Below are 27,117 nucleotides of genomic sequence, written 5' to 3'. Positions count from 1 at the left end.
CCCCCCCCCCCCCGCAAAAAAAAATTACTAGGTGCCTTAGCATGCTCTCATTTGATGTCCAGAACAGCCTCCACCGTCCTTCACAGATGGACAGAGCAGGGGATGCCCTTTGTCCCAGTGGCCCAGTGGGAATGCAGAAGTGAGGACTGGAGCTCCAAGGACTTAAACCCCGTAACAGTCAGTCACCTTGTTCCAGTGGCAGGGTCTTTGAAAGATGTCTAGTTGTGGAGTGTGCGGTGAAGCAAAGAACTTCACTGGTTAGACACTCTGTTTCGTCTGAGTAACATGACCTGAGTAACAGTCTGGCTCCTGATACACTGGTCTGGCATTTCAGGCCAGCCATAGTCATCCGGCCACCTGAGGGCCAAATTTTGGCCAGTAGCTGTGGTGTGGTTTGACTTTCCAGGCACATCTCAGGTCAGTGAATGTTGCTGCTACCTCCAGCAGCCACTGGTCTAGGAAAATGAAAAGGCATTTCAGGTCATCAAGCTGAGCGGGAGTAGAGATCCAGGTCTCCTATACCCACGTCGGTATTCTTCCCACCTCCCCACCTTGACTTACCATCCTCAGGTATATTGTGTTGATCATGTGAAAGACTGAAGCATTTTTTTATTTGAGCAATCACCATTATGCGTAGACATTATAACATATCTGCAAAAATGGGGACAGGAGGACAGACGTCTACCTATGGCCCAAGGGATGATGATTATTTGCCGATTGCTATCCTTCTCTCTCTGTTGCTGTCTCTCTGTCTTTCTCCGGAATTCTTTTTTTTTTTCTTTTTAAGATTTTATTCATTTATTTGACAGAGAAAGAGATCACAAGTAGGCAGAGAGGCAGGCAGGGGGGGGCAGAAGCAGGCTTCCTGCTGAGCAGAGAGCCCGATGTGGGGTTCGATCCCAGGACCCCGAGACTGTGATCTGAGCTAAAGGCAGAGGCTTAACCCACTGAGCCACCTAGGCGCCCCTCCAGAATTCTTTATGTTATTAACTCTTTCACAAACCCACTCCCAGTCATATTTTTCCCATTCAAATATTATTTATATTTTAGGACCTAGAGGAGATACTCATTTCTCTCCGGAAGTTACGCCTAGGATATTGGTGTGGATAAAATTTCAAATATTTCCTCTCTCCTTGCTTATTGGGGTACCTTTCTCCTTTTTCTCACATTCTGTCATTATGTTTCATTGTATTCTCTGGGGTGAAAATAATACATGTCATACTAACTTAGGATGATGTAAAAAAGGGTGTCATTTTAAGGCAAAATTACGGGACGGAGAAGCTGATCACTTGGTTACCCTGATATCACTCCATATTTTTTCTTTGCTCTCCATGGGTTCATAGGAGTGAGGTCAGATATCATTCTGTATACATTTGACTGCTCCAAATGTTTCAGTGGAGAGAGAAGTCTTGATTCCAGTAGCCATAAGTTAATGTGGCTGGGAGGAAGGGGGTTGGGAGAATGGACTGACATTGTCCTTTTTTAAAAACAAAAAACAAAAAAACATGAGTCATTCAGCATAGGCTCAGCCAAGTTTGATGCCTCCCTGTGCCTGCCTTTCCCAGGCATGTGTATCATTCTTAGGCTTCTGGAGCCTCAGACTCTATTAAACACCATACTTCATTTTGTCCTATGTCGTTCGGCTCCATGTCTGTTTCTCTCGATTCCTCTGAAGATTGAGAGTTTCTGAAGGGCCGTGTTGACTTGTCTTCCATGCCTCAGAGGCTTAGCTTTTCAGGGAAGTTCACCCTGGATTCTTGCTCCTTCTGGTTTATGATGCCTACCACAGTTACTTTGCAGGAGAGAGAAGATTGTCCTGTCCCTTTAGTGAACTATTTTGAACCTTGGAAACAAAATAAGGGCTTTCTGTTGTAATTTTAAATGTTTCCTTTTGGGACCAGTCCTTGGCTCCTTTTATGCCCAAACTGTGCATTTCCTGCCCTGTCCTCTCTCTTTCCCTCCTTTACCTTGCTTCCTTTTTTTTTTTTCTTTTTTTTTTTTTTTGTTTTGTTTTGTCCTTCCCCTTTCATCAAATCAAAGAAATTGCATGAAATCAACAACCACAAAAGGGCTCCCAACTTAAAGGTTTGTAGTGTGATTTTGCACAGTTGCTGGAATGTGCTTTATTCCCTCTCTCACGTGTTATTTCTGTGGAGGAGGGAGCATTTGGGGGAATAGTCAAGAGGTAGACCTTATCAGTTCCTTGCCCAGTCCCCTGGTAATGTAGGTATTTTACCTGATTGTTCCTTTCATGGGTTGTCTGTAGGTAGTTTAAAATTACAACTTAAAGATGGAAACTCTGCCAGCCATTGTGTTTTTGGGGCGGGGGGGGGTGGTGGAGAGCGTCTCTGGGTGCTGTCCCTGAGCACACCTCAAAACCCAGCCACACCACTGGGACATCCAAGCAGAACGTAACAATGTTAACAGCAGACACTGTGTCAGTGACCGCTGTGTCAGGAGCGCACACATACCAGGTAGCTTAATAGAAGGAATTTAATACAGGAAACCACAAGGAAAATTTTCATAGAATCACACACGTGTCTGAAGAGTTGAGAGTGGGATGGAACAGCAATGGGAAGCTCCTTCTGGGGTTACAGGCATAAAGGGAAGGGGTACTGTTCCCAGAGCCCGGGAATTGGGGCTGCACGGTGGGAGCAGGTCCCACGCAGGGCTGGGTGGGATCCATTGAGGAGACTGGGCCACTGCCCAGGATGCCACCTTGAAGCAGAAAGAGAGGGAGAGAGGGAGATAGATATCCTAGGTTCTCCCCTACCCCCGGCTTCCTTCCTGTCTCCTGCCCAGCATTCCCATTGAGTGACCCTAACTGGAATTCAGTTGGCCAGGGAGCCTGGGAATGGGACTTGGGCTCAGCTTCCTGCCACATCCAGCAGCGCAGGGGAAGGGGCCTGGAGTGGATCAGAGAGAAAAAGCCAAAGGACTAGTTCCGATGCCGGGAAGACTAGTCTCTTACAGAAGTGTTCGCTAATATTGCAGAGCTTGGGAACGTGAAGTAAAGCCCTGCTCCTCCTCTTAGCTGCCCTCCCACGCTGTCCCATCCAACCTCCCTTGCCGAACTGAGAGAGGGACCCCATCTTGCCAGGAGGGGGCTACGTCCATGCCAAGTGCCCTGGTGAGTAGAACAGGGACAGTCCCTTTTCTGCAGTTCTCAAATCTAGAAGACTCTGAAAAGTCCCAGTATTTTTTATAATTCATTGAATGGCAAGACCTGATCTGATCTGAATGGACACGAGACTACTTATCATGTCTGTTGATCCCCCTGAGTGTGAACAGTCATACCTATGGCTTGAGAGGTATTGATGAAATTGATTACAGAGGGAGGAGCCTAGCTAGGGGTAGTCCAGATACCTAAAAGCTAAGTGTGTGACATGCGACATGCTGCCTTTCTGAACTGCAGAATAAAATCTGCATTCCGAACACATCAGACCCAGGAAATTTGGATTGTGAACCTGTATTTCCACATGACAGAGAGAGAAGGAGTGGAAACGTGGCCTGATCATAGGCAGCTCTAGGCCAGTGCTCCTGGTAAGCAGTACAGCCGTTCTAGGATCACTGAATGCCAGAGCGCGGTTCCTCGGTAGCCTGGCCTAATAGCCCACTCAGTCTATAGATGGGGAGACTTCATTGAGGTTGGAGAGCTGGCCCATGTGTCGCGGGGTCACCAAGGGCTTCTCAGTGGAGCTGCTACTACTTGGGTTCCCTTTGCAGTCCATGCTGCTTTAGGTCTGAAGCTTGGGTGACTTCCAACGTTGAAGTGTCAGAATAAAGGAAGCCAGCTGGTGAGTGAACATACAGGTAAATCTGCCCTCCAGCTGTGGTCGTCTTATCCTTTTGTAACATTTCACATAGACACACACATTTGCACACCCACATGCACGTACTCACACTCATGCACAAACTATTCAGCTTCTGATCTTATCAGACAGACAGGATGGGTGTCGCCATCCCCATTTTCCAGACCGTCAGACCAGGGTTTGAGTAATAACTAGGTCCATGGCCGTGGGCAAGTCCCTGAATGTTTGGAGCCTCCACTGGAAAATGAATTCTTAGTCATGCTTTTGTTCTAATTGTTCAGCCACAATCAGACCCACAGGGAGAGCAGCAACACAATTAGAACTGTGCTTGGTGCCCATCGACCATCCTTTCTTCCTCTCCCCTCCACCCCCAGACAAGTAGATTACATGAAGCCGCACAGCTATTCCCTTTGAAAGGGCGGGCTTCAGTATCATGAAGAGAATTTAGTAGTTGACTGATGACAGACCTCTTCTCTCTGTGCCTCTGCTTGCTTGCTTGCTTGCTTGCTTTCCTGGCTTTAAGAAGAGGGGCTTGAGGAAATGCCACCATGTGCTAATTTTCTCTTTCTCTCCTCGGAAACTGGGTCACAGTTGGCTGTGACCTTTGTGGCCCCTATTGTCTTCACAGACCCTATTGTCTTCACAGATCTGGATACGCACAGGTTGTTATTTTGTTTACTCCAAATCTGACTGGAGTGGAAACAACCAGATCACAAATACAATTTGCTGCAGAGAGCAACTTTATTTCTTGTCAGCACACACGGGACTTCGCTTATCATAATTCACAGTACATGGGCATAATAAAATATTTTCTTTTTCTGAGTATTTTGCAAGATTAATAAGGCTGCATTCTTAGGGAAAGTTTATTAATCCATAACTTATAGAAAACTTCAGAGGAAGAAGATATGAGATATGTCCTATAGGTAAAGACGTCAGCATTGAATTATGCGTCCGTTATTCAGCTAGCTCTCTGCCAGGTGTAGTGCAGGTTGCTGATAGGATAGCAACTCTCCCTTGGATGTGATCTAAACCAGCCGTTGTCTTCATTTTGTTTTCAAATTGGGAGGGTGTGAAAAAGGAGGCAGTAGTCCATTGAGTAATCATGGTCCTTGGGATGCTGGTCCCTTCCGCCCCTTTGGCGGCACTGCAGCCACATCAGATGCAGAGGTGTGCATTGGACCCTGGCTTCCTTTCCTCAAGCTGTGTGCCCTGGGTGTCTGCTCTCTTAGCAAATGGAGATGGTGTGCTGGTGGCAAGGGTGATAGCAATGATGAGGGTGATGGTGAGGAGAAGAGTTACCTCTGTGTCCATTACAAGGGGTAATGGTTTACGGGGAAGTACTCTGTGCTCTGTCCTGTCACTCATTTACCCAGTGTTCACTGCGCCCTTGCAGGGTATTGGCACAATGGTGGGCTCCGTGGAAATGGCCATAAAAGATAGAGTCTTTCTTCTCAAGATTGAGGATTGGTGTGTGAAGCCCAGATACACAGATGACAACACAGTGGCTAAATACAACAACAAAAAAAGTAGAATTAGCTGAGGGATGAGTTTTGCCAGCACCCAGCTAAGTAATTTGAAGGTGAACTGGGATGGATCGTTCTTATTGTAAATATGTTTCAGGGATTGTGTGGGGTGAATATGACAGCAGCTGTTGTCTACCAGGGAAGACACAAATCCACAAATGCATGGAGGAGGCACGTTCTAGGTCAGGGGACCATGATAAAGGTAGAGATGGGCACCTCCATGTATGGTGAGCCCTGAATGAGCTGGTATGAGCTGGCCAGAGCCAGGAAAGGTGAGGCCGTGAAGGTAGTACCTGGTCACCACGTTAGCCTTGAGATTGTGGCTGGTGATGAAACAGCCTTTTCTTTGTGTGCCCTTCTGGGCAGGTCTCACCCTTCTCTTCCCCGGGGTGAACCGGCAGTCTAAGGAGAAATGGGGTTATATTTATTTAGGTGAAACAAGGATGGGTATGTGGCAGGTACGGTGTGTTTTAATGGTCTCTCAGTGGCCTCCTGTGACCATACCTGCAAGCTTAGGTGCCTACAAAGACCGCGTAGTTGACATTGCTGAATGAAACAATCCAGGGGAGGCATTGGGGGGCCCTGGGTTAGCTACTATTCAGCTTCAGCCAAGGGTTGCCATAAGAGAGTTCTAGACCAAAGTAGCCAAGTCTTCAGCTTTATTGAGAAAAGTTAGAAATTTTTTTAAAGACTTATTTATTTATTTGCCAGATTGAGAGAGAGGGAGAGCGCGAACACAGGAGCAGGGAGAGTGGCAGGCAGAGGGAGAAGAACTGAGCAGGGAGCCTCATACAGGACTCGACCCCAGGACTCTGGGGTCATGACTTGAGCCAAAGACAGAGACTTAACTGACGGAGCCACCCAGGCATCCCAAGAAATCTGTTTTTTAAATGTGAAATCCATCAGTTTAAAAATGTGGCACGAAATTAGTTACACAACAACAACAACAACAGAAAAATAACATTTGTAGGCTAAAGATAACCGACCCGTGGGCTGATTTTGACTCATGAACCCCCTCGTTGGTGGATTCTGGCCTATTCTTGATAATTATTATGTTATGACTATATAGATCTCTCTCAAATGGAAGTTCAATAAATATACCAAGGGGCAAATCGGGCCATTTTTAGTAAGGAAGAGTTTCTGCAAGACAGCTGGATGGTAGGAATTGGTCCTCGTTTATTTCTGTGTGTTTCCTCAATCACCTCTTCTGTTATTCTTGATTAAATGCTTCTGATACAGGGTAAACCTTCGGTAAAACCGGCGCCCGTGGCAATCCCAGTGTGTTGCTCACTGTTTGCTGGGCAGCCCTGGGTTTATGTGTGTCTGACTCTACAGCTGCGTTGGTGAAGCCTGTGACGTCCCGCTGCCCGGGCAAGTCCCCGTAGTAAGTCGGATGAATGGGTGCCGTGTCTGTAAGTGACAGCGTTCTGTGGCGTTCTCGTTTAGGGTTGAGCCTTGACTCCCAGCCTCTGAAATACGCACATTTCAAACCAGAGTGAGAACACAAGCAACTTAGTGGTTACTGTGGAATTGAGTGAATGTCATAAATATTTATTTATCTTTTTCATAGCTGGCATAAAAATGTTAGGATATAAAAAAGTTGTTCACTATAAAAACAACAGAAAATTCATTGGCTATCCATCTCCTGAATGCGTGTGTCTCTTTGGGTTTTCATTAGCGTCTAGCAATATACTTTGAGAAATTAGATTTGAACAGAAGCTTCAGCAGAATATGAAAGCTCCTGGTGTTCATAATTAACCCGTTTTCAGCACTGATCCATTTCGTACAACAGCCTCCTTTTAACCGTGTAGTGGCTGTAAGCAGGTTTAATGTATTTTTCTTCCAGAATTTTTTTTTCTTCCGAAATAATCCCTTGTTTATTGAATTTGGAAAACACACAAGAAATAGGAAAGAAAAAAAAGAAGTCACTTATAATATTTCTATCCAGAAGCAGTCTCTGTTAATGTTTTGAATTACAGAGATAAACAGGCTAGAGATTGAGGTCAGATGAATATGGGTTTCTATCCAGGCTTCTTCTTTTATGTATTCTTGATAAGTCTTATTTTTCTCACCTATGAAATAGAAATATGGATATTATCTCTTTTATCTGATATTTTCTTGATTAAACTAGATAATGTACATGAAGCACGTAGCTCATTGGTTGGTGCACAGAATGCATTAAAAAATGAGCAATATGCTTATGTCTTCTATTCTTTTGGCTACAAACGTTTTGCTTTGTGGAATCCATGTGGTCAATGACCTATTTTCTGTTTAAAAAAAAAGGATGACTCCCCTTGTTCCCATATCTCTTTAAGAATCACTCTCTAAGTATCCTTTTTAACAGATTTCTTTATAGACCTGAATCATCCTTAAACTTTTTCCTTGCATGTTTAAGGTGTTTTCATCCTTCTTTATTATAAATAATTATTTGATGGATATCTCCCTTCATCAATCTTTGGTGGCAGCTTGATTTTCTGGTTAATATAGCAACTGCATCTCACATGGGAAATGGGCAGGATTCCTGCCAGCATCCTCCATTGGAACTCTTGCCGATGATGGATGGGAATGTTCTGTATCTGCACTGTCCAATATAGTAGCCACTAGCCATGCATGGCTATTGAGCATTTGAAATGCAGCTAGTGTGACTGAGAAACTGATTTTTTTTGAATTTTTAACATTATTTAATTTTAGTTTGAATAGCCCTGTGAGCTCATGGCTGCCATATTGTATAGCACAGGCTTATGCTGTTCTGGTTCAAGGAGTAGAGTAGACCTAGGCTGGGGTTTATTTTTTAGAGAAACCTGTCAGTGAAACATCTAGCTTTATCTTTTGGCCTTTTCCTTTAATTCTCTGGTACAGGTACTTAAGTATTGGATTTTCCCTTTCTTTGTGTACATTCTTTTTGTTTTGACGGAGGTTTGGTAGAGGACACGTCACATGCCAGCTACCATCTTAACTTACAAGCTGAATTTTAAGTTTTGCTGATGTGAGGACAGTTCAGGTTGTTAGTGACAAGAACGTAGCTCAGTATGACTTCGGTCTAAAGGGGAATTCCTTGGCTTGCGTTCTCCATGTCGTTGGCTTTGTTAGTGGGTTCTCCCAAAACAGTGGCAAAGATGGCCGCCAGTAGTTTAGGCTTACATCCTACTAGCCTGGGCCCTAGCAGAAGTAGAGAGGACTTTTCCCTCACAGATCCACAGAATGACCTAGACCTAGATCTTGGTGAACTTGTTTTCATTCCCGAGTCCGTCCCTGTGGTCACAGTTGGGGAGGTAGGGTTCGTGTCAGTCGGTCAGCTCTGGGCCCACATCTGTATGGGGCTGAGGTGAGTTCCCTGGTAAACTACATGGTCTGCCACTGGGTTGGGAAACGTGTTTGTGAGGCAGGCACATGCTGCACAATGGATAGTCACTGCACCATATCTTTGAAGCATTCTTGGTTACCCCAGTTCTATTCTTAGGAAAGCCATTTTGTCAGGGGGGAGGGTGAATTTTTTCGTCTTGTGAATTGCTATCCATTAGCATAGCAGGCTTTTATCGCTTAATGGGACCATTCCCTTACCCCAAGGAGGGCCAAGTCTTCTGATGATGAAAGCATTGGGGTGTTTGGGTTGTGTCTGGTCTCACTCTGTGTTCCAACAGTATGCTCACAAGCTAATTTCTTCTCCCTGGGAAGTAGGTAACTATACCCCAGAGAGTGAATGAGATTAAATAAATCGATGCATCTATTGTGATTATTTTTCATTATGAATAAGGCAAAAGATATATTGCCTAAGCCCCTTCCTACAAGTATCTGAATCAAAGCTGATGGGATTTACGTGTCAGACTTCAGATAATCTAGGAATCTGGTGGAGAGTGGGTACTTCAGTCCCCAGCTGGTGTGTTGCAGCAATATCTTGGGACTTATGGGTGTAATTAAACCATCCCTATTAGTAATTACAAAAAGGGACTCACTGCCCTTAAACGTGATTGTAACATATCAGATCTTCATAAAAGCATGAAGCTAGTTATTTCATCAGCAAAATCCATGTAGAAAATATTTTATTAATGTTTCAATTTTCTGATTCAGCCCTTTGTGTAATAAAATATGGTGGCTCAAACAGTTTCCTTTTTACTGTTCTAGCTCGGCCTCGTAAGAGAGGCTGAAATTTTGTAGTACCATTTATGCCAATTTTCCTTTAAACTCTCCAGCATAAAGCATATCAGCAAATTAATATTCCCCGACCATAAGATGAGATTGACCTCCTAGGTATAAGTTCATTTCTTGTCCTAACATCTACTGTACCGTGAAATTAGGGGTCTTTTCTTTATCTGTCTATGTATTTTTACTTCATTTTCACTGTGGCAGGAGTTGTGGTGGGGAGCTCAATCCAGATACCGTGTCACCTTAACGTATTATCAACTTTTACTTAGTCAGTCATTACTGTATAATGACGCAGGCAATGTCATTAACACAGCTCGCTTTTCGGTGCTATTTTATTCCAGCTGGAATGAGAGACAAACTGTCTGTACTTAGAAAGAACCTAAAACATGGAGCACAGGCTTGGTGAAACTCTGTGCTCATCTTGGCTGAGTCGCTTGTGCTGAATCGAGTTACCAGCAGGCAGGTAAAAGAAAGGGAGCTCTGATAGGCTGTGCATTGGGGAGTCTTAAGATCCTATAGGAACACATGGGATCTCCTATTGAAAGGTCCCCCAATAATGGGTCCATGATTAAAGGAGTGAGACTGATACAAAGTGAAGGTCAAGCAAAGCTTTGTTTCATGCCAAGCATCGAGAATCAGACTGACCGGCCAGGGCCGTCTCTTGCAAAGAGGCGACCTCTCTCAGCCTTACAGACTATCTTTGAAGGGCAAAGGTCATGTGGTTGGGCCTGGCTACGCACAGGTGTAACACACAGATTGTAACACAGAAAGCTGCACAGTCATGCTAGGTCACACATAAGTGACCAATTGAATTACAATTTACCCTATAGTAGATATTTGAACTAGCCTATCACCTTGGTCAGAATTGGTGCCCAAAAGGCGCCCAAAGGGCGGGGCCCATACTCCTTGGTAGCTAGGGAGACAGTATGCGCCCCCACTGATTGGATACCTCCACCTGGCCTGACCCACCCTTGTATTTGGGCTTTGTTACCTGGGACTGGTTTCCGGGACTTGTTTTTAAGTAAGTCCCTTGGGGGAAAGGGGGGCAGGGACAGTAAGTTTTACTGCATAAACAACAAAGTCATTGTTTAACTGGATGGACTCGCTCTGGCTAAATAAGCCCTTACACTATCAGGTTAATCAGAAGACCTGTGTGTCCTTGAACTACTTACTTGACTTCTCAGGGCCTATTTTTTCTTGACTGAGAAAGAAGGGTTTGGATGAATGATCCCTAAAATCCCTGCCCACAGTAACTCTCTGATTTTTATGCAGACCGACACTTTTTGTTCATCTATAGTAATACGTAATGACTAGTGTCTATAACGCAGTTATATACATGCTTTCTCCCCCTCTCAAAAGTCTTCCTGGGTTCCCTCATCCCAGACTCTGTCCTTCTCTGTTCTTAGTATACTTGTTACCAATGATACTCTATATTAGAGTGGATATTTTTTGTGTCTTTCTTTCACCCTCGAGGCTGTGAGGTCCTTGAGGGCAAGAGCCTTCTCACCCATGTCTTTTCCATATAGGAAGAGTATTTTTGCAACACGACACCCGATCAATATGTGGCAACTGTATGGATAAACTTCGCATTACATTTTAGAGATTGTGCAGGGAAACACAGAAACAAACACAGATAAAAATTTATCTGAAAGGGGACCCCTATATAGCTGTGGTGAAATTGCTTAGGTCCTTAAACCACGTACAGTAAATTCAGTAGTTTCTCAGGGAGATTTCACTTTAATGTATATGAAATGCCAAATTTTTGCAGTTGAGCGGAGAGGTAAATTATTTGGGGCCGATAATGGAATCCTTTTATACATTTCTGATTATTCAGCGCCTTATGGTAGGGCCATGCTATGTGATTTCCTATCATGTCAGAATGTGGCCTGTGTGGCGGTGAGGTCATGCCAGTGCTTTTAAGAAAGAAGAGAGAGCTTGTACTGTCCTCACTGGTGTTTTAATGTTTTGAGGTTGTTTTTGCGTGGGCTCTGGAGGAGCTAGTCTGCAAAGCAAGACAATGTGAATACATCTCCCCAAATCAATGAGAATTGTGCTGTCCTCTAGAAAATTAGGTTTGAACCACGTCAACGTCAATGCCGTAGATGGAATAAATCCCATTTCGTGATTGCGCCGTGTATGAATTGTGTAATGTGCCTATATGGGCACGAGCTATGATTGCTTCCCTTTCCTCAGCATTACGAAATGGTAATGCGGTGGATTCATGGGAGGAGGAGTGTCTCAAATAAACAGCTCAGGCTACATGAGATAATTTAGGGCTCGCACTTGGGAAGTCTCCCAAGTGGACCAGTGTAAGATGTTATTATTAACTAGAGACAACAGGGAAAACACTCTTGGTGACTTGTTTTGAAAAGGAAAGGAAAGGAAAGGGAAAAGGAAAAGGAAAAAGAAAAAGAAAGAAAAAGAAAAAGAAAAAGAAAAAAAGAAAAAGACAGGTACTGGCGTGAAGTCCCTGCATCATCTTGCTTTAGGCGGTGTTTTGTGTAAGTTTGTTGCGAAGTGGGAAAAAACCTCTAGTCTGGTACCTCCAAGGGGAGTTCGTGGGCAGGCCAGATGACCTTCCATAACCTTTGTTCCTTTAGCCACATGAAATAAGTGCCTCGTTGGTGCTCCGCCACCACTGTAGGTGTAGGGGTGGATGTCTGGCAGGGGTGGGTTGGAGTGTCTAGATAGAACAGCTTCACAGGTCGAAAGCCCACTAGTTTTTCATTCTCTCCACCTCGGGTGTTAAAAATTCACCTGAGGGACGCCTAGGTGGCTCAGTTGGTTAAGCAGCTGCCTTCGGCTCAGGTCACGATCCCAGCGTCCTGGGATCGAGTCCCGCATCGGGCTCCTTGCTCGGCAGGGAGCCTGCTTCTCCCTCTGCCTCTGCCTGCCACTCTGTCTGCCTGTGCTTGCTCTCTCTCTCTCTCTCTGACAAATAAATAAACAAAATCTTTAAAAAAAAAAAATTCACCTGAAAAATAAAGGCTCCTATACCACCAGTGCACTGTTCATTTCGTGCACAGACCTGCAGAAATGAACTACTATGCTCAGTAACGGTGTTTCAGATCACCAGCAGTTGATACTGGGAGGTGAGCCCTCATAGGGATGAGCCCTTGGAGCTGTGAAACGCTAGCTCCGTCTGAAGTTCGGAAGACATGTAATGATCATTCCAAAGGCCCTCTTGTCTCCTAATCCACTGGAAACTACCTGTAAGCTGAATTCAGTGAGTGCTGGGGGCGTAGGCAGCCCTGTAGTCAGTGAGGACCTGGAGCACTGGGAAAGTAGGACAGGCATTATAAGCTAGCGCTGTTGGCCTTAGAGCAGTGATCTTTTCCAGTTCAGCTCTGGCTCCCCGTGTCATAGACTCGCTGGGTCTTCATTACAAGACAGAAACCCTAGCGTTCATTGAATCCATTAGGTCTATTCTGGCGCAGGCTGATGTCTCATTTTCTGCCTTAAATGTGAATGATCAGCTTTCATGGGTAATCAGCAATAAATTCAGTCCAACGTACTAGCTGTGTGACCTTGGACAAGTCATGGCACTTCCCTCAGCCTCACTTCCGTATCCATAAAATGCAGGCCTGTGAGCTTTGATGTTCTAGGTTATATAGATGGGATTCTGGCACTCAGCACTGTGCTTGCAAGATCATTGAGCTGATGAGAAGCATCTGGGTCCTCTGTACTCCACGGGTTACTGGGATTCTCAGATCTGGCCTGCCTTTTCAAGCATATGCATGGTATTCAAGTAAATATGCCTGTCAGTGCCCTCATTTATTTTAGAAAATGGTAGAAGCCTAGAATCTCAGGTCTGAGTTACTATTAAAATTTTATTTAATTAGAGCAATCTCCTTTTGAGATCAGGAAACTGTGCCATCCGTCCATTTATCATGTTATTCTCTTATTTAATATTTATTAATATTAGGCACCTGGTGTATGCTTGGGGCTATGCGCGGTGCTGAGGAAACTAACAGAGTGAGATGCAGTCCCCATCCACAACCCTCTCCCCGTTCCCCACAGAGGAAGAGCACCCGTAAACTATAAACCCGTTGCTCTTCATTGCGCTGCCTTTTGGTTCTGTGTGGCTGGGACGATGGTGCTGGGGAGCTGGGGGACCTCCCGGAGAAGAGAAGGTGGGGGGAGAGTTCCTCAGCTCTGGCTCCTGCAATCATTCATCATTTCAAGCTGAAACTAGAGACTGAATTCGAGGGCAAAACTGTGACAAGCCTGTTTATCAACAAAAGCCCCACCGGGAGTCGGAGAGCATTTCTTCGGCTGAAGGACTTCTGTATTGGACAAGCACACACTCAGAACCCAAACCCAGCTTCGCAGTCCATGTTCAGAGGAAATAAAGGGCCACACAGAAAATGAAAGTGGAGTGGGCACCCTGCAAGGAGTGGGACAAAACCCAGAAAGTTCTGAAAGGCCTCTGTGTGGCCGATTCCCAAGCCCAGGCCCACACCTCCCGGGGTCTGACTGTGGCAGATGGGGTAGCAGTTTGCCCCCGGCTTGTAAATGGGGCATGGTCTTGCTTTGCGTTTTCCCATAGAAAAGAAATACCTTTTATTATAAAGTCCCAGATGAAAAGATAGCAGTGAAACGAGCCACTTGGGGTTGAGGAGAGGATTGTGAGAGGACAGTTAGGATATGGACTGCGACTCAACAGAGTTTCCAGAAGGGAGAAAAATATCCCCAAACAAACAAAAAATCGTCTGTCACTTGCATCATTTAAAAACCCATTGCCTGGGGGCACCTGGGTGGCTCAGTCATTAAGCGTCTGCCTTCGGCTCAGGTCATAATCCCAGGATTCTGGGATCGAGCCCCGCATCAGGCTCCCGGCTTGGTGGGAAGCCTGCTTCTCCCTCTCTTACTCCCCCTGCTTGTGTTCCCTCTCTCGCTGTGTCTCTCTGTCAAATAAATAAATACAATATTTAAAAAAAAAAAAACAAAAAAAAAACCCATTGCCTGCAGGTTTGTCTTGTCTCCCTGGTCCCCAGCCCTGCCCGCTGAGCTCCTTCTCATTGGTCAAGGCTCCGGTCCATTGCCCTCCTCTTTCTCGGGCCTCCCTCAGTGGTCTCCATCACATGGATGGCTGTCGTCATCGTGCTCCACAGCCTCAGCCCCAGGCCCCACATTTGAGTTCTTCGTGTCCATGTGGGTCGCCTGTGGAAGACCCCAACAAGTGTCCCCGAACACATGGACTGTTGTCTCTTTCTCTCTGCATTTCCTTCCCTACCTGTGGGCCTGGCTCAAACACTCAACAATGTTGACTGAACTTAAATATCTAGTATCTCTGGTGAGCTTGGACGATCACGTGGAGGTCTCTTACCCTGTAAGTAGTGTCCTCCGGGGGGAGGGGGCATGTGGTGGGAGAAAGTGGGTGAATTATGCCTGCCTGATGGGCAGGTGACACAGCAACCAGAAAGCCAAAATTAAAAACTGATCTTCACACACGAGAAGGGTTGATTGAGTCAAACATGGTAAAATTTAGGACTAAATGCACACTGTTGCCCTTAGATGCAAAGCATTAATATCGAAGCAAAATAGCATGTGGTGAGTATCCGCCTGTTCTTATGAAGGAGATGGGGGAGGGGGATGATTTAAGTTCATACAAGTCTCCAGGAAGCTGCCCAAGATGTCTGTTCTGTCCTGGGGTGGATTTACTGAAGAATTTAGTAGCTAAAGAAGAATTTGGTCTTGGATTCTTGTCTCTGCACTCTGGAGGACCCGCCGGAAGTTCACACACACCTGCCTCTCGTGCCAGGCAGTGACGGCATGGATGTGGCGTAGACTCTTTGAATGTCAGTGGCCTGGGGACCGATCAGGCTGGAGTGTGTCTGGAGGAAAAATGCTGAGTGGTCAAAAAAGAAAAGAAAAAGAAAGAAAGAAAGAAAAAGATTGTCCCTCAAAGAATTAAAAAAAAGTACTAGAAGCAATCTGAGATATTTATACTTCAAGACACGTGTTGGTTGGCAGGGATGGGTGTGTGGGGGAAGTGTGGAGCATAATCACCGTCTTCCAACATTTTAAAAACTGCTGTGTGGAGAGGGAATTAGAATTCTTCTGTTTGTCATCAAATGAGTGGAGGTTAGAAAAAGCAAGTTTTGGCTCAAGAAATGTCTAAGTGTGAAATGGCTTATGTGAGATATGGCTCTCCCTTTCTCATTTTGTAGGCTCAATAACTTGAGGGAAAAGGGTACTACATAGGATTGCCACATTTGGTTTGGGGATTGGGCGAAATGATTTTTAAGGATCCTTCTGATTCTGATGTCTTATTTCTATTGAATACGTAGTTCCTTTTTGACCCCAGAAAAAGATTTAGAGTATGAAAGTAAGGTGAACAGTTCTCATTTTATTGTGTAAAGCATGTTTATTTACATTATTCAAGTGAACCCTCTAAGATACACATGTGGAGGAGATATTATTATTGTCATTCTGTAGATTAAAAAACCTACAGACTTTTTACAGACTAATGACTTTTTCAAGGTCATCGGAGGAGCTGGGTCCTTGACTTCACAGCTAGTGTTTACAATCTGGTTCTCTGTGAGTAGTTAGACTATCCCTAAGAGGTAGATTCTAATCTTAATTCCATTTCATAGATGAGGAAACCAAGGTATGGAGTACAAGTCAAGGTCACGTACCTGTGAAGTGGCAGAACCAGTGTGTGAACCAGACGGTGTGATTTCATAGCTCATATTTTTAACCTCTGTGCTAGCATGCATTTCTATAATTAGCGTAATATCTCAGCTGATGAAATGTTAAAATTGTCAAGTCAAAGAGCAATCAATAATTTGTTTTGCCATCAACCATTCAAATGATCAGAATACAAAGTTAACAACTCAAAGTGTGTCCCCCCCCCCCCCCCCCGGGACAAACTATGGTATCCTGGAATCTGTATCGAAGGTTAACATGAAAAGTTGGGGGGAGCAAAGAAAGACATACCTTCCCAAAGGACCCCATGAAATCTGGCCCCTCACTCTCGAAAGTGGTTCATGACGCAGTTAGACATCACTTACCTGGCTTGTCCAGCATGGAGATGCTAGGTTAAATGGATTTTGCTAAAACCTGCATCTAATGTTTTGAGCATCCAAACTTCTGTGTGCTTCAGTGAACAGCAAGTAGAGTAAGGGCAGCCTAACATGGTGGCTGAGAGCCCGTGCATTGTATGTTCTGAATGACCCCAGACTTCTGGCTGCTGCTGTTTTTGCTGTGCCTTTGCCTACTCACCTGATAGCTTATTAAAATGCTTCAGGTATTTTGGCCCAGCAACAAGTGCCCCCAGCTCGCTGTGTTCCTTTAGCTTATGCTCTGTTTTTCCACAGTTCTTGCTTTCTCTTCCTATATCTACTGTCCACTCCCCACTGCCAGCTTTCCTCTAACCTGCTGGGATCTTTTGACTCCTTGATTAGTAACAGAAGGTAAAACTGGAAATTTTTAGGAGAGGAGTTTGGTGTTTCTGTAAAACTGAGTCTAATAGCTTTTGTACTTAAGAAAGGAATGCCAGGGGCACCTGGGTGGCTCATTGGGTTAAAGCCTCTGCCTTCGGCTCAGGTCATGATCCCAGGGTTCTGGGATCGAGCCCTGCATCAGGCTCTCTGCTCAGCAGGGAGCCTGCTTCCTCCTCTCTGCCTGCCTCTCTGCCTACTAGTGATCTCTGTCTGTCAAATAAATAAATAAAATCTTAAAAAAAAAAAAGAAAGAAAGAAAGGAATGCCATAGATGTGTAGAGAAAAGAGTCTCCAATATGGTAGCCACGGGAGCCCTGTGGCAATTCACATTTCAGCTAATTAAAAGAAAACATCCGGTTTCTCAGCCCTACTAGCCACATTTCAGGGGCTCAGTGGTGTCCTGTGGCTAGTAGCTGGGGTAGGAGAGTGGGCAGATAGCACAGATAGAGATCATTTCCGTCATCACCAAAAGTCCTCTTGGCACTCATTGTTCAAGCGCCTGTGGCATTGAGGCTTGAGGATAAATGGAAGCCGACAGACATGGGTTCCCTGCTGGCTATTTTGTAGTTGAGAAAGGTATTTACTGGCTCCCAATCACCTCATCTGCAAAATGGAAATAATAAATCATTATATTACAGGCCGATGTGAAGATTAACTACAGTGTCTTGTAAAACAGCTCTTGGTTTGCAGTACTGGGGTCCAGGGAAATTCATTTTTGGAAGTTACCCGTTGTATGTGGCGTCCAGTCTGATAGGGCCGTTTTGTGAGGCTGAGGTTTGCAGAGCCTGCTTCCACAGAAACTGTCCCCCTTGGTACTGAGTCATAATGTAGGAGTTAACATGCATATTAGTTACTATTTGCTCCTCGGATGTGCCGAATGGCAAACATAATCTTTTTTTTTTTTAAGATTTTATTTATTTGAGAGAGAGAGAGAGAGAGAACATGAGACGGGAGAGGTCAGAGGGAGAAGCAGACTCCCCACTGAGCAGGGAGCCTGACGTGGGACTCGATCCCTGGACTCTGGGATCATGATCTGAGCCCAACGCAGTTGCTCAACCAGCTGAGCCACCCAGGTGCCCCAAACATAATGAATTTTTAAGGAGTAAATGCTTTTTAAGAGAGTATGTAAAATACTTCATATCTATCAGGAAACTTTTTTGTAATCTCTTATTTTTTAAAGATTTTATTTGTATGAGAGAGAGAGAGCAGGAGCCAGGGGGTGTGGAGGGGCAAAGTGGGGGGCGGGGGGAGAAGCAGATTCCCACTGAGCCCTGAGCAGGGAGCCCTACTATGTGGGGCTCCATCCTGGGACCCTGAGATTGTGACCTGAGCCTAAGGCAGCTGCTTAGATAACTAAGCCATCCAGGTGTCCCATTTTTTGTTATCTAAAGACCACATTTCCCAAGTCACCATCCAAGGAAAATTAGACCGGTAATGGCTTTCTTTTATCACCATCCAAGGAAAATTAGACCGGTAATGGCTTTCTTTTATCAAGTTAGGTTTGGGAAACCCTGCATTTCCTCTTTCCTTTGAATTTCCTCTTGGATATTCATAATGTGCAGGTTAAAGGCTCTGAGAAGTCCTGCTGGAAAGCAATTATGTTTAACATTTTTTTAACTCAGTGTTTTGAGCTTTCATGGATATGGCACTCCTCCTTATTCTTAGAGAACACTTATTAAATAGCTTTTACAGAAACCATTTAAAACATACACTGCTCTAAGGGCATTGTCAACCACTGTTTTCTAGAGGCATCTATAGGAAGGCTTGAAAAGCATTTCCTTCTGTGCTAACCCCTAATTCTAACATAACAAAAGGGATGTGGTGCCCACAGCTCCCTCTTTTCGTAGTTCCTTAAGGAAAGGATAAATCTGAAGCTAGTTCAGGACCTGAAAGTAAGCTGCTTTGTCAAGGTTTAAGGTTCAGTGAACAGCAATTGAGATCTCTTGTATTTCAGACAAAACTGCAAAGGCTGGTTTTGTTCTTGGAGATGAGAGACTAATGGAACCGTGCTTCCATTGGATGGCCAGCAGGTTTCCAAGACCTCTGTCCTCAGCAGTCTGTCCTTGCCGTGTCCTGCCCATCGGGTCTGAAGGCGGTCTTAGAGAAAAAGGGAGATGTGATTCAACCAGTGTCAGTGAAGGGATTGCTTTGAATAAAGCTGAACCTGCATTGGCTCTGGTAATGTGATAAGATCTAAGAGAATGGTCTCATCGGTTGTTATCTCCCTGCACCACGTGATAAAGCCTGACAGATAGCCTGCTCATACACACCGCTCACAAGGTGGTGGGACGCTGGGAACTTTAGTCTAGCAGGGAAGGATAATGAGCACATTCTCGAATCAAGTTTCTGGATTATAGATACCTGTGCCTATCTGTCTGGATGGATGTCATCCCTCTCGCTCTTTGCAGTCATCTATCTCAGGGGCCAGCAAAGAAAGGAACCAGCTAAGAAATATCTGTGGCCTGGCAGGCCGTTTGGTCTCTTCTGCAACAACTCAGATCTGGTGTCGTAGCTCAGAAGCAGCCAGAGACAAGACAGAAATGACTGTGTTCCAGTAAAAGTTGCTAAAACAGGCGGTGGGCCACATGGGGCCCATGGGCTTAAGTCTGCTCACCTCTCATCTATCTCTTTGGTTATCAGTGTAAGCACCAGTTTTGGCGGTTTCTGTAATGCTTGCCTGAATCAGATCGTGTGTGTGTGTGTGTGTGTATTCATCTACCTTTAAAAATAATTTGAGGGATGCATGGGAGGCTCAGTGGGTTAAGCCTCTGCCTTTGCTCAGGTCATGATCTCGGGGTCCTGGGATCGAGCCCCACATCAGGCTCTCTTGCTTGTCAGGGAGCCTGCTTTCCTCTCTCTCTCTCTCTCTGCCTGCCTCTTTGCCTACTTGTGATCTCTCTCTCTGTCAATTAAATGAATAAAATCTTTATAAAAAATGCTTTGAATGCATGGCTAGATGCAGGCTTCAGACATCTTCTGTGAAGTTATTTCTATCTGCGAGTGTCGAGACTCGGGTGTCACGTGCGTCTTACATCTCTCTTTGTTTCCCACAGCATCTCTTTGCACATAGTATATGTTTAGTAAATGTTGGTTGCTAGGTAAACAAATGAACTACGAAATACATGGGACTCGTGCTCTTAGAGATTCAAGTGTAACTATGTCTACAGAAGCATTCGTTAATTGATATTTTTAGTTTGCCTTCCAGGTGCCAAGCAGGGAGCTGGATCTGGAAGATTCGGCCGTTAGCAGCAGGACCTGGCGGCTCTTCTTGGTGCTCTCACACAGGATAGAGTCTGCAATAAACACTTGTGAGTTAGCATGCTCACATACTCGTTAGTGCCACAGCCTTCCAGAAAACTCTGTCATGAAGATGCAGCAGATGCTTTGGTGACAGCCTCTTCTTTGTCCATACCTCTGAGTGTATTCTGTGTCCCTCTTGCCTCTTAGAGTGTCCCCAGGGCCATGCATAGTGCTGGGCTACTAAATCCTTGCGAATGAATGAATATTCCTGGAACCAAAAACATAGAGCTAGTGTGTTATTCTGGAATGAGCTTTAGTTGTGGGCAGGGCAGCTGGGTTCAAACAGCAGCTCTGGGCACGGGCTGGCTATGGTATGGATCAGTTGGGCTTATCCTGGGTGGCAGAAGAAAAGGCATGGTTGGGGCGCTTGAGTGGCTCAGTCAGTTAAGCGTCTGCCTTCGGCTCAGGTCATGATCCCAGTCCACAACGAGCTCCTTGCTTAGTGGGGAGTCTGCTTTTCCCTCTCCCAGTCCCCTGCTTGTATTCCCTGTCTAGCTGTCTCTCTCTCTGAAAAATAGATAGATAGATAGATAGATAAAAAGAAAAAGCATGGTCACTGGGAACAAGGTTGAAAGACTTCAACTATTTATGACAAATGCTCATATGGGTCCTTTGGGGCTGAGAGCCTGCCAGCCAAATGGTTGTGGTAGCCATAGGGCGTGCAGACCTAGAAAGAAACACAGCCAGTGTGGGAGGAGGAAGGTTGGGAATTTGGAGATCCCCAAAGCAGATTTCCTCCATGCTGTCAGCTGGGACCGTAAGTAAGGTTACAGTTTGTAGCAAACAAATGTTGGAAGAAGAGAGAAATAGCAAAAGAAAAAGAAGAAAAAAAACAACAACCCTAAAACACAAGATAAAAATGCTGAAATCATGACAGGCTGACAAAATGAACTTAAAAAGGACCAAAGCTGGCTTTCTTTTTGGTTTCTCCTTGATTTCTCCTTGTCTCATTCCGGGAGAAAGCTGAAATCGTCTCAGCTGGTCCCTTCCACAGGAAGATTTGAGAGCAGGAGTAGCTTTATCCAGGAGGAAAAAAAGGTTACCTGCCAGGACTCTGATTATTCACAGCCCTGGGAGGAGGTCAGGGCCCCGGCCTGCAGTATTTTGCACTCCCGAATTCAGGAGCTCCCGGTGATCTTCATATCGGGAGACTAATCGCAGTTATTTTGGTGTCTGACTAGAGCTGATAGAATTGAAATGAGTACCTTTTGCAAAGTATTTTTAGCGGCGTTGTCTCACCTAGGCTCTGGAGTATCCCTGTGAGGGTAGGTGTTAATATCTCCATTACAGGCGGAAATGGAGGCCCCAGTTAAATAATTTGCCTAAGGCCACGCAGCTAATGAGCAGCAGGGATAGAGGCTGAATCCCATCAGGTCTTCTGATTCAAACTCCGTATCCTTTTCACCACGATGGGCTTCAGAAGGAATGTGAGGGTCTATTTAAGAGGGCCACTCGGGGCCAAAGCCCTCATCGTCCGTAATAAGCCCATGAGCAGGTGCAGTACTGACTTTCTAAAGAAAATTTGGTATGTGTGAAGGGCACCACAGCAGTACTGGGGGTCGAAGTTAGCAGCGTTGGTTTGGGGGTTCACACTCCGGCCCTCTTTTAAAAGCTCTGTGGCTTGGAGCAAATTAGTTAACATGTTTGCTTCCTTATCACTTGCTGAGGCATGCGTGAATTAATATATGTAAGGAACTGGTAGGTCTTCTGGAATTGGCTTTATTTTTATTGTTGCTGCCTATGATGCTGGTTTATATTAGGGCATCTAGGTAGCCAGATGACGGTGTCAAGGGAAGTATAGGGCTTCTTACCCACCACACATTTCATTTGGGGGGAAACAATTTCAGTGTAGTTGATTTAGGGAGAACTCTTCGTCTGGATGTTATCTAAGTATATGCTCTGTAGTTGCTTGCTCCTTCCCTCTTTCCTTGTTTCCTTTTCTCCCATCCTCCTTTCCTCCCTCCCCCGTCCTTCATTTTTTGTTGTTCTTGTTGTTGAGTTGAGGCTAGAAGGGTAAGAGGATCAAAGAAACAGGATGATAAGAGCTTATCATCTATGTAATGAGGTCAGAATGGCATTCCCCCCAGAAGAATATTGCAGTAGAGACCGGGCAGCATGAACTATGGTGTGTTTCCTACCAAAGTTGCACCCACGTAGGTCCACAGTGCCCCCGTGTTACTGCTCTCCAGTGAGCTGGGGTGGTGGGGGGAGGGATCTGAGCTGGTGGTGGTAGGCGGGGGCCAGATGAGGGAATGCCTTATGTTCCATCCTGGAGAGTGTTGACTTTCTGTTGAAAGTCATGAGGAACCTGTGTAGCCTTATGAACTGGGGAATTAATTGATCGATTGGCTTCTTGGAATCAGTCTAGAGTAGAGGGTGTGATGGGCAGATGGAAATTGACAAGAAAGGAGGCAGGGAAGTGGGCTAGAGGATTAGGAGAGAAATCATTAGGACCAGAGCCAAGCAGTGACAACAGGAATGTGAAGGGAAGATGTGGATTTGGGGGTACGTAAAACAAGGCTCCAGCCATGTTTCGGTGATGGAACAGGACAGAGGGTCAACGCATGAATTGATAGTTACCCTGGTGGTGTGAAAGAGAATGTCTCTGAATGTTTTCCTAAAAGAATGACATAAAAAGGAGAGAGACACTGCTGGATCGACTTCAAGGGCCCTGAATAAAAGAAAAAGCAATACAGATCCCAGGGCATGTTTTCAGATCATGGTGTTGAGGCTTCTGAGTGGGTAAGAGGAGGAGACATTTGTGAGAGGGAGCTGTGTTCGGTGAAGACGGGAGATTTGGGGTCATGGAGAAGGGAAGTGCTAAAGTTACAAGGGATAAAGAAGAGGAGAAAGAAAACCGGGCAAAGAAATCCAGAAGGGGGAATGAGCTGTGAAAGCAGGAAGCCAAGCTCACCTCCGAAAGGGCTGCCTTTGTCTGAAGGGCACAGACAGGGAAAGAAAGGGGAGGGAAGAGGGGCTTTCAGAGAAGAGGGTGGTAGCAAAAAGGAAAGTCAGTGGAGATGACAGGCCAACCGTAGGTGGGACATGAGTTTCAGAAGGTGGAGAGACACAGGCAAGTGGAGGGAGCATTGAGCTGGGCATAAAGCTGGCGCACGGTCAAAGGCAGCCAGAGAAAGAAGAAGGGGGTACAAAGGAGCCTTGAAGAGTTCAATGAGATCACTTCAATATGGGACAGAACGGCCCACACAAGGACAGGGAAGCACAAATAGCTTGAAATGCCAAAGGCCTGTGGGGCTCTGGCAGAGGGGAAGCTAGTTATAATTTTAGCCCAAGGAACAAGGCTGTCTAGGATGATGGAAATGTTCTGGGTGCATAGGGACTGCGAGGTCTGGTCAGGAGCAGCAGAATCCTATATAAGGACTGGGTGCTTGTTTAACAGACATCGGGTGGATGTATGAAAGGAAATCTTTGTTGAAAGATAGATGATCTCAAGTTGTATTTATTCGGGAGGGGAAATAACCACATTTATGAATGCCCATGTCCCACAAGGAGAAATGTGTCAGGGAGAACGTCTGCCAGGATACAAGGCCTTAACTGCGTGAGGGAAAAGGGGGAGCATTGGGAGGGGGTGCCAGCAGCTCATTAATATTGCTGGCAGAGGAGAGGAAGGAAAACTCCGCAGCACTGGTTGAGAAATCTGTGTATGACTTGAGAAGGACAGGGGCGAATAGAGTAGAGAGATTGTGGGCTTAGTTGAGGACGCCTAATTTCAAATCGTTTTTTTGTCTAGTGAAGTGACCTGGTGTCAGGAATTTGACCTCTGACCCTTAGTTTCCTCAAAGCTTTGCAGTGTTTATATGGTGATTAGAAGAGGGGTGACGCGCGCACGTGCGCGTATGTGTGTGTCAGCAGTGGACGGTATGATTTCGCAGAAGTACATTCTATCACTAAATGTAGAAGTTATGAAGTTCAAAGTCAAAGATGGAACAGTGGGAATTTCCTTGTACATTTTATTATTTTATTTTTTAAAGATTTTATTTATTTATTTGAGAGACAGAGATCACGAGCAGAGGGCAGAGATAGAGGGAAAAGCATGGAACCCAATATGGGTTTTGATTCCAGGACCCTGGGATCATGACCTGAGCCAAGTTGTATTTATTCGAGGGGAAATAACCACATTTGTGAATGCCCGTGTCCCACAAGGAGAAATGTGTCAGGGAGAATGTCTGCCAGGATACAAGGCCTTAACTGTGTGAGGGAGAAGGGGGAGCACTGGGAGGGGAAGGGAGCCAAAGGCAGTGGCTTAATGACTGAGCCACCCAGGCGCCCCTATTTATTTATTTTTAAGATTTTGCTTATTTATTTGACAGAGAGAGAGGGAGGCAGGCAGAAGGAGAGGGAGAAGCAGTCTTCTTGCTGAGCAGGGAGCCCGATGGGGGACTCCATCCCAGGACTCTGGGATCACAACCTGAGCTCAAGGCAGTTAACCAACTGAGCTACCCAGGTGCCCTCCTCATACATTTTAGATAGGATAGAATTCTGACACTACTGCCAACACTGCCACCCCCCACTCCTCCTCCTCACTGCCACCCCCCAGCCCCAAGCTGCTACTTTCCACCTGGCATCTTGTCCTCATAATGATTTACAGAGGTGGGTGGTATTGCTTGGAGAGGTTAAGTGACTTGCCCTAGTCTCTTTCCTGCAAAGTGGAGGAGCCAGAGTCAAACTTTTGGCAAATCCAGACCTTATTCTGGGCCTTACCATGGGGTGGGGGGAGTGGAGAGCTGGATAATACCTTAGGAAGTAGACTGATCCTGCTGATTCCACTGCCAAGATCCCTGTGGGCTTGTCTGCATGAGCCTCCCTGCCTCTGCCTGACCCCAGGCCAGGCCCATGGGAAATTGCATTTGGCCTCTTGGAGCAATACAGCCAGAAGGCAGCCCACACAGGTGCTCGTGGACTAAGAGAACGCAGGATCCTTCCACAGCTGGGTTCTGCCCGAGCTTCAGCTTCTTGGAGGTAAAAAGTGGGTGCCACTAGTGGCCAGTTTTTGGTTTCCTCTCTTCATTTGAGAACTCAGGTGTGAAGATCATGCTCAGCTATGAAACAGAAAAAGAAAAATACAGATTTAAAAAGAGAAGGTGAAGAAGGATGGGATGGCCGTGATGGAGAGGAGAAGGAGCACTGGCAGGAGCAAGGACCCAACCGAATGCAGTGACCTCTGGCCACTCATGGGGTCTTTGAAGGCTCATGGTGTTCACCTGCAGAGTGAAACTGTCCATCCATTCACTGGTCGCTAGGGTCCTTTCCAGGTCTCACAGGCTCTGTGGCTGGATAGTGAGTATAGCACCCATGTCCCTTCCTTTCAGTCTCTGCCTCTTTGTTACCAATATTCCAGAGCTGTCCTTAGGTTCCTGTAGACTCTAGTAAAGCTGGTAGGGATTCTGTCCCATCCTTCTTATGGAAATAAACTGCACAGGCCCCTTCTTTCAGGAGGCCGAAGTGGTGGAGAGTAAACAAACTGACATTGTTGTCCTCTGCCTGACCCCTAGCTTGGGAGCTTTTGGAGGGGTGAGGACCACGCCTTATTTATCTTCCAATCTCCAGTGTCGAATAGTGCCCTTTACTTGTCTGGTCAAAGAGTGAGTAAATGAACGAATGCCATTCGTACCATTAACGGAGTGCTTCGGGCTAAGTAAGTACTCCACATCCATGACCTTGTGGAAGCCCCGTAAGGACCCAGTGAGATAGGAGCTCCCTGCTCCCATGTTACAGTGTGTTTGCAGACACTGGCCCGCTCAGTCACTCCCCCAAGGCCCCATAGCTAGGGAAGGGGGCACAGACACACTTGGGATCAAAACCTTGGCTATTGTGAACTCTGTCACCCATGTTCTGAACTCAGTGGAATGTGAATCTCTAAAGAGGTGACCATTCACACCTTCCCAAGGGAAGTGCTCCGTGAACCATCCATTCCTTTGGAAGCGAAGTGAAATCAGCAGTGAAATGAAGCACCATTTGGGTGCATTAGGTAGTCTCCGTGGCACCCGGCCATGTTGGGGACAACATGAATGGGAAACCCTGCCAGATGGCTACAGTTAACTTGCACTTTGCTCTAGCCCAGTAACTTTTTAGCCCCTTCTCTTTCTAGTCCCCTGCTTGCAAGCCTGGATCCCACCCTCATCAAGATGTTTACTCTTTTCTCCGAGTGCCTCATGCTGTCTCTTGCCTCTGGATTCTGTACCTGCAGAAATGTAATTACAGGTCTTGGTCTCTGACTCTTCAATGTGGCTGAGTCTCCTTGAAGGCAGGGGCTCCATCTAATTTACCCCATGCCACTGAGACCTGGCCTGGGGCTAGCCCGTGCTAGTTGCTAAATAAATGTTTGCTGAGTGGATGCATTACAGATGATCCAAAGGGTGATTTCCTAAATGCCCCAAACCTGCACACACAAATGGCGTATGAAGCTATTTCTGCCACACGTCTGGTTTTATACAGGCTGAGCCGTGCCTCTAACAGTGCAGCTTTCTGAAATATCAAAGAACTGAAGTGACCTAGCCCAAATCCAAGGAAGAATTTTATGTGGACCGTCTAGACTCAAGACTGTCTCTTTTTTTCCCTTTTCAAAACATAGTAAGTTATTTTATTTGTGTTGATTCCCGATGTTTGGATAACCGCTAATCCATCAGTTCTTCCGAGGTCAGTGGGAGTCCATAGAGGGCTGCAGCAGCCTTGAGAGGGGGTGTCCTGGCGCCACTGCTGATCCTGGGCAGATCGCATTTTCTGTGCTCTTCCTCATGGAAGATCTCAGCAGGGGCGTATCACGTATTTTTCTAATCCCTCCCTTCTCAAAGGGCAGGTCATAGGGTGAGGGCAGGGCTTACGTTGCTAATGTGATTTATAAACATGCCACACATACATCTTTCCTGATCT

This window comes from Enhydra lutris, unplaced genomic scaffold (assembly GCF_002288905.1).
Source record: "Enhydra lutris kenyoni isolate GAN:26980312 unplaced genomic scaffold, ASM228890v2 scaffoldscaffold9, whole genome shotgun sequence".
Classification (NCBI taxonomy): domain Eukaryota; kingdom Metazoa; phylum Chordata; class Mammalia; order Carnivora; family Mustelidae; genus Enhydra; species Enhydra lutris.
The sequence above is the reverse complement of the archived record's forward strand: the minus strand, read 5'-3'. Positions refer to the sequence as shown.